This window comes from Pelodiscus sinensis, chromosome 3, assembly GCF_049634645.1.
Source record: "Pelodiscus sinensis isolate JC-2024 chromosome 3, ASM4963464v1, whole genome shotgun sequence".
NCBI lineage: Eukaryota > Metazoa > Chordata > Testudines > Trionychidae > Pelodiscus > Pelodiscus sinensis.
In genome coordinates, this window is record NC_134713.1 from 55,373,976 (window position 1) to 55,389,793 (window position 15,818).

The 15,818-nt window shown below is 43.1% G+C and overlaps 1 protein-coding gene across 6 annotated transcripts in view; it reads right to left on the reverse strand.

The window, feature by feature from the left end:
• Window positions 1–15,818, reverse strand: part of FILIP1 (filamin A interacting protein 1) — a 147,294-nt gene that overhangs the window by 21,358 nt on the left and 110,118 nt on the right. The window contains exon 1 of one of the 6 annotated variants that reach the window (XM_075923777.1): window positions 7,663–7,683. The exons of 4 other annotated variants lie outside the window; for them this stretch is intronic. The gene's annotated coding sequence lies outside the window, so the exon portion shown is untranslated. Of the gene's footprint in view, window positions 1–7,054; window positions 7,211–7,662; window positions 7,684–15,818 lie in introns of those variants that run through there. One more of the 6 variants, XM_014577990.3, reaches the window with a different exon arrangement.

The window sequence follows — 15,818 nt, forward strand, 5'->3', positions numbered from 1 at the left end:
ACCCCAACCTCAATACTGCAAGTTTCTTAACAAACAAGAACTGCTGAACTAAGCCTTTATAAGGTCACGTAAGCAAAAAGAACTGTATCCTTGAAAACTCTCAGCCCCTTTTCCCCAAAAAAGGGAATTTAAAAGAACCTAGATGTTTGAATGACTAACATTCAATTAAGATACACATCCTCTCTGAAGCTGGCTGAGTAGATGAATAAGAACATAACCTTGGCCATACGGGATCAGAACAACGATCCACCTAGCCTAGTATCTTATCTTTCTGCAATGGTCAGTGACAAATGTTTCAGAGGAAATGAACAAGTGATCCATTAGGTCATTTAGTCAGTGGTTGAGGGACACCCTGTGCACAGGGTTAACTCCTTCGCCATCCTGGCTAATCACCACTGATGAAGAATAGCCACCTATCCTCCATGAACTTACCTAACTCTTTTTTGGACCATGTAACAATTTTGGTCTCCCCAGCAGCCACTGGCAAGGAATTCTGCAGTTGACTGTGCCTTGTGTGAAGAAGTACTTCTTTATGTTGGTTTTAAATTCACTACCTATTCATTTCATTGGGCGACTACTTGTTCTTGTATTATGTAAAAGGGTAACTAACACTTTGTTATTCACTTCTCTACACTAATCATGATTTTATACACCTCTAGCATATGCCCCCCTCAGTCATCTCTTTTCTAATCTGAACTGTCACTCTTTTTAATTTTTCCTCACAGAGAAGTTGTTCAATTGCCTAATCATTTTTGTTCCCTCTTTTAACATATCTTTTTTCAGATGGAGTGACTAGAACTATGTGAAGTATTCAAGTTGTGGTTGTAACATGGATTTATGTAGTGACATTATGACATTTTCTATTTTATTATCTGTTTCTTTCCTAATCATTCCTAACATTGTTTGCTTTTTTGGCTGTTGCTGCACATTAAGTGGATATTATCAGAGAACTATCAACAAGGACTGCAAGATTTCTTTCTTGAGTGGCAACAGCTAATTTATATCCCATCTTTTTGTACGCATCATTGGATTATGTTTTCCAATGTGCATTTCACTGCTTTTATCAGCATTGAATTTAATCTGCCATTTTGTTGCCCAGTCACCCTGTTTTGTGAGATCCCTTTGTCATTCTTCACAATTACCTTTGGACTTAACAAACTTGAGTAATTTTGTATTGTCTGCATACTTTGCCATCTCACTGTTTACCACTTTCTCTAGGTCATTTACTAATATGTTGAATAACACTGGTCCCCTACAAATGCTGGGGGACCCCTGCTATTTTCCTCTCCATTGTGAAAACTGACTATGTATGTCAGGGTGGGCAATATCATAGCAGTGGTTTGCCAGGATTAGCCCCTGGCAGACCACCATTATATTTCCTGGCATGGCCACAGGTACCCCTAGGCCATGTGGGAACCTGCCCTACCACCTAGCTGTCAGGGTGCCCTTTATCTCTCCAGTACCAGGGATGACCTGACCTGGGACTAGAGCCCATGACCCTGTCCTTTCCAGGTGATGCCCTATCCTCTAGACCAAGCAGGAACCTGCCCCACCATCTTGGCGTCAGGACGCCCTTTATCCCTCCAGCCCCGGGGACGACCCGGGTGATCACAACTCACCATTCGCAACCAATCGGAGTGGCTAGAAGTGGTGTTGACTGGGACACTGCTTCCTGCAGCTTCCATTGTCTGGGAATGGCAATCTGCAGCTGTGTAAGTAAATACAGTGGTGGGAGCCTGCCAGGAGCTAACCTTGTTAGACTGGATCTGGCCCTCAGGTCCATATTTGGCCACCCCAATAGACGTCTACCCTTTGTTTCCTATCTTTTAACTAGATCCATGAGAGAACCTTCTCTCTTAACCCATGATTTCTCACTTTGCTTAAGAAACTTCGGGGACCATTTCATCAATGGAAACTAATTCTACAAAAATATTAAAAGCAAGAGGAAGACCCAGGCCAGGGTAGGCCTATTACTCAACGAAGAGGGAAAAACAAGAACAGAAAATGTGGAAATGGCAGAGGTTCTTAATGACTTCTTTGTATTGGTTTTCATCAAGAGGACTAATGGTGATTGTACTTCTAGCATAGTGAATGCTGGTGAAAATGAGGTTTCAAAGTTAAACTAGGATAATACTAATAAGTTCAATTTTTTTTTAAAGTTAGATGTTTTCAAGTCACCAGGGCTTGATGAAATGCACCCTAGAACACTCAAGGAGATAACTGAGCTGTTAGCCATTATTTTTGAAAAATTATGGGAGACAGAAGATATGGAAGACAGAAGATATTCTAGAAGGCTAGAAAAGGGCAAATACAATGCCCATCTATAAAACAAGAGAAATAAGGATAACCCAGGAAACTATACATAAGTTGGCTTAACTTTTGTACCAAGAAAGAGAATGGAGCAAATGTATGGGCTGCCGGTGAAGGTAGGGCTGGGGGAAGAGTGTGCAACCCTAGCCTCCCCTGCTCCAGAGCACAGGGAGGGAGGATAGCACGCGTCCCCAGCCTCTACGTCCCCAGAGCAGCTGGAAGGGCACACATCCACAGCCGCTCCAGCCCCAGAGCATGGGGAGGGAGGAGAGCGCATGGTCTCAGCCTCTCCAGCCCTGGAGCATGGGAAGGGAGGAGAGTGCATGGCCCCAGACTCTCCAGCCCTGGAGCATGGGGAGGGCACATGGCCCCAGCCTCTCTGACCCCAAAACACAGGGAGGACATGTACCCCATATTCCCTGGCCCTGGAGCACCCAGCCTCCCCGGCCCTCGAGCACAATAGGCATTCTGGGGGTGGAGTGTGTGCAGGGCCAGGCTGGCAGTTTGGGAAGGTAATGCCTTCCCCCACCTAGGATACCAGACGCCCATGAGCAAATAATTAAGGAATCCTTTTGCAAATATCTAGAAGATAATAAGGTGATAAATAACAGCCAGCATGAATTTGTTAAGAACAAATCCCAGCAAACAATCTGATAGCTTTCTTTGACAGGATAACAAGCCTGGTGGATAAAGGTAGGGTGAGCGTATTTCCCTATGCTGAATATAAAATATCTGGTAAATTACTGGTATTCAAGTGAGTTCAATGGCAATCAATCAGAACTATGCAGTACAATCAATCAGAACTATGCAGAACTATGCAGGCCCTGTTACAAAGAAATACTGCATAGCTGGAGTCTTTTTATTTGTTTTCTTATCTTTAAGGTTCATCTCTTCTCCCTATGCAAACAAACATTCCTGTACACCTCTGTCATATGGGGATAGGGTGACAGACTGAACTGACCCAAACTTCCTTACCCAGTGCTCTTCACCCTCTATGCCGGGTTGGGTCTCCAGGATGTACCCACCTCTCCTGGTACTTAGGGCCGTATCTTCTCAAGGCAATATGTGGGGGACACGCAGGGTTACAGGCTTCACCCCCTGATTTCTGTCAGGGTTCACACCTGAGCATGGCCAGCAGCCTTTCTGTACTGTGCAGGTGGGAAGGGATGGGAGCTGCTTCCACCCTCAGGAAGGTGGGAGGTGCTTCCACCCTCAGGGAGGTGGGAACAATAGGGATTTTGCCAAAACAGAGGATGTCGTTTCTAACTCCCCTGCCACCAGCCCCCCAGCTGGCCCTCTTCTCCCTCACCACCACTGGGGCTCCTGGCTCCTCCACAGCAGCCCACAGCTGGGGGCTCCAACAGTCATGCCAGAGCCGGCACTCCTACCGTTCTGCCAGCCCAGCCAGACTCCTGTGGCAGGGCTCTCAGCCACTAATCCTCCACTGGAACTCTTTGGTCCGGGAATATTTGTGGTTCTACCAGACCAGAGAGTCCTGGTTTAGAGAGGTTCAACTTGTACACTATTAGGAACAATTCTGCTCTGGGTTATCAAGAGACGGGAAGCCCTGCATGCAGTGTCAAAATGACCTAGTTAGCTTCAGTGGAGCAATAAAATAATTTGCTTGAGCAATGAAATGCAGAGCTAGCTACATTCAGAATCACTAGAAAGTTCCAAAGATGCAGATTATTTTGCCTTTTTTTCCAGTGGAAAAAGTTTTTAAAAATTATGAATGTTGCATTGGCCAACAGAAGTGCCACATGCTCAGCATTTCTGGACAGAAACAAAATGAAAAACTATGTAGCACTTTAAAGACTAACAAGATGGTTTAATAGGTGATGAGCTTTCATGGGTCAGACCCACTTCCTTTTGTTTTAGCAAGATCAGACTAACATGGCTACTTCTCTATTACTATTTCTGGGCGGGAGAGGGAAAATCAGGCCCAAGATGTCTCATCTTCCATCTGTTAAATGGAGATAGTGGAAAGTGGAATAAATGAAGATAACATTTATTCCACTTTGTAGAGCACGGTCAGGATTTAATGCGATTCTTTTCCCCCTCTACTCTGGCATAATTGAGGGGAGACTTATGTGTAAAGGCCCATTGCACTTAATTCTCTGACCTACCTCCCATTCAGTAGGACAGAAGAACAAGCACTGTTTCTTGACTAGCTGAAGGTGGAAGAATGTGTTTCTTGCTATTGTTGCAATCTGAGTACCCAGTCACATGAGCTCATAGTACATAGAGAGCATGTGTGACCTTGATGATAGGAAGGCAGATGCCATGAAATCCTGAATAAGGTTGATATGCAAGAAAAGATTACATATTTATGAGTAATAGAGAACACCTACTTTTACACTGCAGTTATAAACCCACAGCTGTCCCATGGCACTCGATCTAAGGAGCCATTTAATTGAAGCATAGATGTTTGGGTTGGGCTATAGCTTGAGTTCTGGGGCCCACCAACCTCATAGGGCCCTCTCAGGCTCCTACCCACACCTGAACAGCTGCATGTCAATTAAACAGCTGCTTAGCCCAAGCCCCCAAATCAGATGGAACATGTTTTTAACTGCAGTGTTGACATATAGGAGTTTGTTTCTGCAGGAGCATATGATAGGTCATGCAACTAATTGTTTTCAGTTAGAAAACAAACATTCATCGAACCTTTTTAAAGACACCTAAGTAGGACTTTAAGTATTTGTAAAGTTTCAAATAAAACATTTATTTCCCTACTTTATTAATGCTTAAACTGCATGAATAGTTTTGGAGAAGTTATCACATTGGGAAATCCTTTGTCATCTGGATTGAGAGTGCATGTGGTGAGAGCGGGTTGCAGTGTGCAGCGAAACCCAGATATTTAAGGCTATCACTAGTTTCGAGTACCTCTATTTCTGGATGCACTTCTTGAGACATCTATGACCTGCTTTGCATTCTGAGCATCCACCATTCCAATGAATGTTAATGAGAGCTGCTCAGGGTCTTCCTAGGAAACAAACAACTAAATCAGGCCTACTACTCAAGTGCACATACCAAAACACAGGAAGGCACCCAAAATTAGTGATCACTTTTTAATTTTTTTTATTCAGCCTCTCCCCCAAGATCACATGAACTGACAATGAGACTATAAAACCTCCACAGTAAAATGGATGTGATTAGTCACAGGATCCATTTGCAAAGAAAATTAATGGACATTGTCTAGGGATGGTGTCCCTAGTGGCTAGCCTCTCTTTGTCAGGGCTAGGAACGGGCGACAAGGGATGCATCACTTGATGATTCCCTGTTCTGTTCATTCTTTCTGGGATTCTTGATATTGGCCACTGTTGGAAGACAGAATAGTGAGCTAGATGGACCTTTGGCCATTCTTATGAATAAAATATATTAATCTTTCTTTTCTTTCTAGTGTCTGAAATGACAAAGCCATCTAACAGAAAGGGAAAGATTTGTTGTAGTTATCTTGATACAAAACATTTATGAATAGCTGTTCAGTTTATAACATGCATAAGAAGTAAAAGTTTCAATGGAAAAATATTACTTGCATCAGAAACTTATGCTAAACTAACTGTTCAGTCTTGTAGTTAGCTGTTGCACTCTGAGTACATTTCCCAAATCAGAAGAGTATTGTGTAGCTCAAAAGCTTATCTTTTATTGGACCAACTTCTGCTGGTGAGAGAGACATTACCTCACCCACCTTGTCTCTCATAGGAAAACCACACACCTTTTTTACAAATTTCTGAGAAATGACTGTGTTAACTGAAATCAAACTTGTGCATTAATCATTTTGGCTCTGTGTAACTATTATCAACTTAGCAAAACTCATTTCCTTTATTTAGGAGGATACACTTTGCTGAACTTAGACAATAACAATAGGGTTTTTTCTCCCTTCTTTTGGAACTTGCTAGCTGATTGTTTCAGTTGTATTTATTTATTTTTAAAATAACATTTGTTTAACGTGGCCCATCACTCTTAGCTTGTCCTCTCCTCTTTGAAATTGGGCACTGAGTGAACTATTTTAGAGCAATTACATTTATTAGTGCTAATGCCATGCAAGCTTTCCAAACTCCTTTTTCACATCAGAAAAGAACTAAGGATCTTCAAACAAACAAACAAATAAAATTGTTCAGGATGCAAGACAATACTCAAAAGAAGACACTACCTGATTTGTTTTTATTCTAGTTTAAGAAGAAATAATAAATTAAAAGATACAGAACTGTAGGCTAGTTCAGAGAGGGATGTGGGCAGAAAGCTTTTAAAATACATCAGTGGGATAAGGAAGATTTAAATTTAGATCAGAGATTAAATTCCTCAAAAGTGTCTAAGGGCTAAGGTTGTCTTTTCCTTAACACTGCAATATGTTGTCTGCACACACAGATACACACAAAATATGAGCACCAAAACAAGGGGAAGCACCTTTAAATGGTATTTGGATTCTTCAAACCCAAACATTCCAAATAAGTTATTTTTAAGACCAGGATATTCCAGTACCTTTAATATAGTTTTTCCTTCCTTCCAAGTTAGCTAAAGTCTTGAGAGAGCTGTAATTTAAAAGTCTGAAGAGCTCTTCCTTTAGATTAGAACATGTCAGATTAGTCAGTGCTTCTCTAATGTGCAAGCCCAGTTCCCAAGCTGTTCTTTTCAATAACACTTACAGCTGTTTCCTTGCCAAGGAAACCCATTAACAAGTGAAAGGCACATATACAAGAACAACTAACATTTGTTAAATAAAAGCAGATCTTGATTTTCTTACCTTACAAATAGGAATATACATATATATATATATATATATTTGCAAGAGACCAACAAAAAAAAAGTTTGCTGAAGAACTTCAGCAGGCTGTGCTCAACCCCCTGCTCCACAGGGAATTAGCCATCACATTCCAGCCATGTCATCAGAACAATGAAAGGTGAATGTTGTGCAAAACAGCTTGGGACCACTCACTGATGATGTCATCCCTCCCTTATATGGTTCATTATTGTGCAGATTTACTTTGGTCAGTGAGAAGGGGTGGAGCCTAGTGATTCTAGAAGGGAAGGCAGTTCTTAGGAAAAGAAAATAAGCTGGCCACAGAAAGGCTTAGTAAAATCATAATCTATTCTTGGCAGGGGGAAAAGGGGAAGGAGGAGGATGGGACTGCATCCCCTCCATCCTCTCTTTGCTTTTTTTTCCTTCAGAAAAATTGGATTCCAGCCAATTCTATTCAGCATGGCTGAATGTAAGTAGCAATCACATTAGCTGAAGATTCAGCATACTGATTTGAAGTTAGTCAGGGTTTAGGTAAATAATTGATGATCATTAAAAAGAATTCCATCCAAAATACAACACAGCTAATGAATAGCAAATAGATTTTAAAATTACCTTTTTCTGAAGTTGCTTTCTTGAAAGTTAGTTATCTTTAGCAAAAACTGATACCAATTAGTTCTCCACAATGACTTGATGCTTCTGAATTTTAATCAGTTTAACTATCTTCAGGGTTTGCTTTTGTCAGCATTCTTTTATAATCCTATTTCCCCTCCTCCCCAGGGTTTATTATTTACATTTTCCTCTCCCCTCCCCAATCAGGTTTAGAGTTTATAATTTAGGAGTTACAAGATATTCCTTTGAAATAAGGGAGCATCCACAAGTTTTGTTCTCTTCAATCAAGCAAATATGCACAAAAGGGAAGTTTAGCAGACTGAGTTTCCACTTTTGTACCTTTAGCTGAAGAAAAGCTCAGGGTTTTTTTGGCTTGGTTTTATTTTTTCAGTTAGTAATAATCTTGATGATCTATTGACTCTATGGTCCTTTTATAAAGGAACTATATATACTGATGTAAATAAAGGAACTTGATTACTGCTGGGCCTCCCTGTGTCTTCCCTGCCCCCCCCCCCCCCCCCCCCATAACATGTATGTTTGTTTTTGAAAGCACATGCAGGGCAGCAAGACTATCACAAAAATAGTAACAGGCAGAAGAGTATGGTGTTATCCACCCCCAGTGTTTACAAATTATGAATTGGCCACCCTCCAAAATCACTGAGATTTTTGGGTCCTTTTAAAATGTTCTTTGATCCTGTATGTGGGTTACCTTTTCAAACTTTTCTACACAACCCTGAAGACTAGAAACTTTGTTTTAAACAAGAGACTTATAAGCTTTCATTAATCACAGCAGGATTCCAGAAGCTGGACTTTAATTTAAAAAATAAAATCAAATAGTTTGTGAGATGGCAACACCACAAGCACTCTATATAGGCTACGTCTACACTGGCATGATTTTCCGAAAATGCTTTTAACCGAAAACTTTTCTGTTAAAAGCATTTTCAGAAAAGCACATCTAGATTGGAAGGATGCTTTTCCACAAAAGCACTTTTTGTGGAAAAGCGTCTGTGGCCAATCTAGACGCGATTTTCCGCAAAAAAGCCCGGATCGCCATTTTCGCGTTTTGGGCTTTTTTGCGGAAAACATTACTGTGCTGTTTACAAATGATTTGCGCAAGAGGGCTTTTGCCCGAACGGGAGCAGCACAGTATTTCCGCAAGAACACTGACAATCTTACATGAGATCGTCAGTGTTCTTGTGGAAAATCAAACGGCCAGTGTAGACATCTGGCAAGTTTTTCCTCAAAATCAGATGCTCTAGACATAGCCTATAATTATTGTTAAGGTTATAAAGTTAAGCACTCAAAAAAATTCCAGCATTAAGGTTGCCTGTGCAACTATAGCTAAGCTTCATTGTATATATTATGATATGGCCTTTAATTACATGATCACCTGCCTTGTTCCATGCATAAGAAGGCACTGCTCTGGACATGAAGTGTGGGTATGCAGTGAAAGAGACCGTTGTCTGTAGGACCCTGGCTTATGTATTGCAGGTGTTAGAAGGCATATAGATAGTGAATGAGGCAAGGGAATGCAGGAAAATACAGTTCAGTCTTATGATTAAAGGCAGTTATATACTTCCTTGGAGAATAAAATTCTATTTCTGCCTCTGCTACAGAGTCATTATGGGATTCTGGGGCAATCAATTAAAACAAAATTCTTTACAGCGTGTGCCTCATTTTCTATGTTCCCAGCTTGAAAAGTTATGAACAATTGCGGCTGCAGCTGAAGTCAATGGGAGTTGCAATTTAAACTGGCAAGTGTTCTAGAATGCTAAGTTCTCTGAAAAAATCAAGTACTCGGTCTCTCAAATTGAGCACCCAACATTCGAGGATACTTTTGACCTTAATCTCTCTGTGCCAAAATTCCCTGTGTCTAAAAAGGTGATAATACCCAATATTCTCATTGGGTATTTTAAACAAATTAATTAATATTTGTAATGTTCTCGGAAACTATAGGAAAGCCTTCAAAGCACGGTTTATTAATTTACTAAGGCCTAGGAACAACATAAGAACAACAAGGAGACAACATAATATTAAATAGCTGATTATTAAGGAGTACTGAATGAGGTTGGGGGCCTGTATAGAAAATACTAATTAAAGACTTCATCATAATTCATAGGCACTAGGAAGCCAAATGAAGATTATCTTTAAATCTGGCATTTCCTAATGTTTGAGTGTTTGACTTTGCAACATTAATAAATGTTCACTTAATGTACCTTGTGTGGAGGTGGTTAGGTTTTTAAAAAAGCAAACTGAAAACAGAAATTTCCTCATGTGCCATTGTACCGACACTGACATGGGTCATCATATAATTGGAACCTTGATCCACCAGACAGACACCTTTTGAGCTAATGGAGTAATTGATAGCAGTAGCATGTTGTATCCTCTTTATGGACTAACGCCGGATGGAACACTTTGACACTGTACTTCACAGATATTTGCAGACAGCCACAATAGACTTGGATAAGCCTCCCCAAACAGAGCAAGAAATTCTAGATGTGGCACACTTCTCTGTGGAAGTGCACCACTGGAAGATCCTGAGAAATGTGAGATCTACTGATACTGAGGTCCTGTACCCATTTGGCCTTTTCCCCCATGACCTCATCTGCCCACATTCCACCTCTTCCCCTAAGCCCCTCCTCCTTGCCACTCTCTTCTCTCCATCCCTCTTCCTGCCTTGTTTGCACTTAAGGCAGGAGGGGGCAGAAAGAAGCATAGAGGGTGAAGTTTTAGGGGAGCGGAGAGAGAGGTGCAAGAAGCAGGCAGGGGAAGAGGGCCTTTGGGGAAGAGACAGAGAGGGGGCTGGAAGAGGGAGAGTAGGGTTGGAGCACAGGGAAGACTCAGGGGAGGGGGAAGTTGAGCTGTGGTGAGGCCTCAAGGCAGAATGAGGGGTGGGGCCACAGTCCAGATACTGGTGGCCCCTTCCACTTTTAGGGATCTCCTGGCAGGGGCAGATGACAGTTTTGCGGGGCCCTGGGCAGCGTAATTCCGCGGGCCCCCCCCTTTGCCACGGCGCATGCGCAATGACGCCATGCGCACGCGCAGCGGCGCCATGGCGCATGCGCGGGGTTTTTGAAGCGCAGGGCCCGGGGCGGCCGCCCCGTTCGCCCTGCCCTATATCCGCCCCTGTCTCCTGGCACTCCTGTCCAAAAGCAAGAGTCACACACCACTTACGCAGACAGCAGAGGAATGGTGAGACTAAGGAATCAAAGTTACATTGTGTGCTCTGAAGAGGAATGTGAGCTACTGGGCAGAAAGCCTACGTCTCATTTCTCCCCAAGAGTGACTCCTTCTTTTCCATTCCTTCCAACATGTCCATGTCCCAGGCCTGCCTCATCCCTATCCTGGCTCCTCATTCCAGTTGCTTTTTCCTCACCTAGCCAGTCCCATTCTCAACTCCTCAGGCTTCCCAGTCCCAGTATTCTAGGTAGGTCAGAAAATTCTCGTCTTGCCAGTTGTGACTTGCACCCTAGATACCCTATTCCAGGTCCTGTATCCACACCCCAACCCCCAGTGCCCTTACTCCCCATTCTCATTTCCCTGTTTCTTCATGTAATCTCTTTCACCCTCCTTGTCCCCTTCTCCAACACATATTTTCCATTTCCACTGCCTCATAGTCACAATCTGCTTGTTCAGGTTCCTTGCACAGTCTCATTATCCACCTCTTCCAACTCCCTACCCCTTGCTGCTCCAACCCCAACTTCTCTCCTCTCTGTACTCCCCTCCTCCCAGCTCTTTATCAGATCTGACTCCATCTCTAGAGTTCTCAGTCCCAGTATCCTTGCCCAACCAGTGTCACTTTCCATCCAGCTCCTCCTCTTAGCTCAGTCTTTTTCTAGCTAGCAGTCCCATCCCCAGTAGCCTCCTTTCCTTCCCTTGCTCCCAGTTCCTGTCCCACCCTCTCTAACTCTCAGTATCACCTCTCCTCTTCATAGCTACAGTCTCATTCGCCCCACCCTGTCCTCAAGGGTGAAGCAGATCACAAACAGAGACTGCCAATGCATGTCCCACTCTTGGTCTCCCTCATTCAATCAAAAGCAGCGAGGAGTCCTGTGGCACTGACAAAGTGGGTCTTTGCCCACGAAAGCTTATGCTCCAACACTCCAGTTAGTCTATAAGGTGCCACAGGACTCCTCGCCGCTTTTGCAGATTCAGACTAACACGGCTACCCCTCTGATACTTGACACTCATTCAATCAGGCAGTTTCCCCCTCCACACTGCCTGGAGTTAGTGGGGGTGGGGTTGAAAGCACAGGAGAGAAACAGGCATCTCTCTGCTCTCAGTTCAGGTGCCTGCACTGGACTCAGCATGGCCTGCCGCAGCTCCCAGTTGCAGTTACAGAGAAAGCCCTGCCAGGCTGGGCTGTAGCTTGCCAACTGTGCATGGAATTTTTAGGGCAATTCAGCTGCTCAAATCTCAAGTATTTTTAACTTGTGCAAACTGTGATTTTTCAAAGGCTTAGAATAACCATTGGGGCAGATTTCCCAAGGGATGTCAAAAGGCATATCCCTGACATTAAGGGCACCCGCCTGCCAAATTTCAAGACTTCAGGACAGTAGAGCCTTGAAAAATTAAGGATGACAGAATTTTGTAACATAGTCAAAACAATGTGTTTTCCCCAGCCTCATTCTTGGCAATTGCTGAACAGTTTGGGCTGAAATAAAAGATAAATCTGGAGAGAGAGATCAGCTTAAGATAGACATGTAACATTTCAGCCCCAGCAGTTAATGTTTGGCAAAGTTATAACAACAACACCTATGTCTTCTCTAGTGCTTTTCATCAGTAGACCTCAAAGCACTTTACAAAGGAGTTAAGCAGCATTATTCCCATTTTACAGAGGAAGAAACTAAGGCAGAGAGCAATGAAGTGATTTGCCCAAGGTCACCCTGCAGGTCGGTGGCCAAAATGGGAATACAATCCTTGTCTCCTGAATTACACTTCGATGTGCTACCCACTAGACAATACTGCTACCCTATAAACAAGGGTAGGGGGCGAGGCCTCAGGCAGAAAGGGCAAGGCCAGGACACTTGTGTGCTTCTCCACTCTCAGACCCTGATTGGTCCGGATGGTGGGGGAAGTGCTCAAAGTCTTTGCTCCCTCCCCATAAAGAACTGCCAGCTGTTCTGATCAGTTGGCGATTCCCTCTAGGTACCCATGCCCCTGGTGGTCGGAGAAGACTTCACATGTTCCTCCCTGTTGTCCTAAAGTCAATCAGGGCCTGGAAAGGGAGAGCACATGAAGTTTCCAGCTCCCTGCTCCCGCCCTGCAAGGGAACTCCACACTTAGAGTCAATCACCAGCTGAGCAGCAGGAGGGTGGGAGGAGACTTCATGAGCTCTCCCAACCCCCAAGCCCTGATTGGCCTGGGGGAGAGGGGAAGCAAACAGTCTCCTCCCACCCTGCCCCGTCCTGGAAGGATCATGCAGTGCTTAGAAGTGCTGCACCCCTCACAGGGTGAGAGGAGACTTTGCGTGCTCCCCCTGCCCTCAGGCCAATCAGGGACAGGGCGGGAGGAAACTTTGTGATTCCTCCCTGCCCCCAGGCCCATACCACCACACTAAGAGGAAAAAAAGAGAATGTGACTAAGGCTGGAGAATAGTGAGTGTGAAGCCAAAATACTAGGGAAAGGAGGCAAAAATGATAAAAGGAGGAAGCTAAAAGGAAGGAAAGAAGAAAACGACATGTCAGAATGATGGAGCCAAATAAAAAAGCAAGAATGTAAATGTGTACACAGAATCAGAGTTCCCAAGATTCCAAAGTCAGACCATCCAGTCTAACTTCCTGTATAGCACAGGCTATACAGTGCCTCTGCAAAATATCTGTTAGAAAAATATCCAGTCTTTATTTTAAAATTGTCACTGATGGAGAATCCCCCACAAACCTTGGTAAATTGTTCTAATGGTTATTACTCTCAGCATTAAAACTATACTTTATTTCCAGTCTGAGTTTGCCTAGATTCAAATTCCAGCCACTAAATCATGTGATACCTTTCTCTGGTATATTGAAGAGCACATTTTACGTATCCCCATCTAGATATTTATAGACTATCATCGAGTCACACCTTAATGTACTCTTTGTCAGGCTAAATAGATTGATAGACTTAAGGAACTCGCTTATAAGGCCTATTTACTAACCCTTTAATCATTCCCATAGCTCTTCTCTGTACCCTCTGCAATTTGTCAACATCCTTCTTGAACTACGGGCTCTAGAAGTAGATGCAGTCTTCCAAGAGCAGTCACACCAGTGCCAATACAGTGGTAAAATACCCTCGTTAGTCCTTTTCAAGACTCTCCTGTTTATGCAACTCATGATCACATTTGCTCTTTTGGCCATAGCATCATAGTGGGAGTTCATGTTCAGCTGATTATCCACCATGACTTCAAATCTTTTTCATTAGCGTCACTGCTTCAAAGGATAGTTCCCCCACCTGTAACTACGTTCTTTGTTCCCAGATGTATACATTTAGCCATTGATAAAAAAATGTTAAGTAGAGGGCCAAGCACTGGTGCCTGCAAGATTCTCTGGAAGCACACCCACTTAATGGTGATGCTGATGATCTGTTTACAGTTACATTTTGAGACCAACTAATTAGTGATTTTTTTAGTTAATTTAACATGTGCCAATGTTAATATTATATCATTCTGATTTCTTGAATCAAAATCTCATGCAGTGCCACATAACAGAAGTATAAGTGTATTAGGTCAATACCAGTGTTCCTCTAAGCTGGGTGGCAGCACAGCTTCACAGGTAATTTACTCAGCTCTGCCCAGTCAGTCAGCTTCCTGCATGGAGCCCTGAGCCTCTGACTGGGCAGGGCTGATTAATCACCTATGAAGCTGTGCTCCTGCACATCTTAGAGGGAATGTTGGTCAATACTATAATCTTTATCAACCAAACCTGTAATCTTATAAAAATATATCAAGTCACTATCTTCCATCAACACATATTGATAGGCAATAATTACATTACTTTCCTTTAGGGTATGTCCAGACTACATGCCTCTAGCGACAGAGGCATGTAGATTAGGCTTCCTGGCATAGGAAAATGAAGCGGTGATTTAAATAATCGCCGCTTCATTTAAATTTAAATGGCTGCCGCGCTGAGCCGATCAGCTGTTTGTCAGCTCAGTGCGGTAGTCTGGACGCTTCGCGGTTGACATCAAAGGCATTTGTCGACCTCCCCGTTATGCCTCCTGGAATGAGGTTTACCTGGGAGGTCGACAAATGCCTTTGATGTCGACCGCGGAGTGTCCAGACTACTGCACTAAGCCGACAAACAGCTGATTGGCTCAGCGTGGCAGCCATTTAATGTAAATGAAGCAGTGATTATTTAAATCACCGCTTCATTTTCCCATGCTGGGTAGCCTAATCTACATGCCTCTGTCGCCAGAGGCATGTAGTCTAGACGTACCCTTAGTTCCTTATTAATTATGTCTCATCAACTGCTTCATTATTTTACCCATAACTGATGCCGGGTTAACAGGTCTATAATAGCCTAGGGTTTTAAATATAGACACCAATTAATACCTCATCTTGGGCTTTATCTCTTAGAACATTAACCCATAAGCATTCAATGTCACTTTCTTACAAGTTATTAGTTACTCAAAAACAGTAAAGCCATTTTGACAGATGGCAACTCTCCCTACCTTTTTGCCCTCTTGATCCTTCCTAAATAAATTATACAGTAACCACTGCATTTAACATTCCAATTGTGTAAGCCATTCTCATCAGGTTTCTGTCATATCAACTAGATCAAATTTGTGCTTACAAATAAGCAATTCTAGTTTTTGCTTGTTACCCAGGCTCCAAGCATTGGTGAACAGGCAATTCAATAATTTCTTCTCATGATGTCCTTTGGTTCCTTGATTAATTTTGTTCTCAGCATCTCTCTTGTGTGCTGAGTGCCAGCTTCCTGCTTTTTACCTTCACCATTTGCTATTAGTTTAAAACCCTCTGCCTTGTCTACTCTAGCCAGCCTGCACCCCACCAAATAGTTCCCCCTTCTACTACGGTGGAAACCATCTACACAGCCCTCTATCCCTCAGAAGATGGCCTCATGTTTCACAAAACCAGTGGTGCCGACAGCCACTATGGGCCTTGAGGCATGGTCAGAGTGGGAGCTAGCTCCAGAAATAGCGGGCTGAAGGCAGAAGGGGAGGGG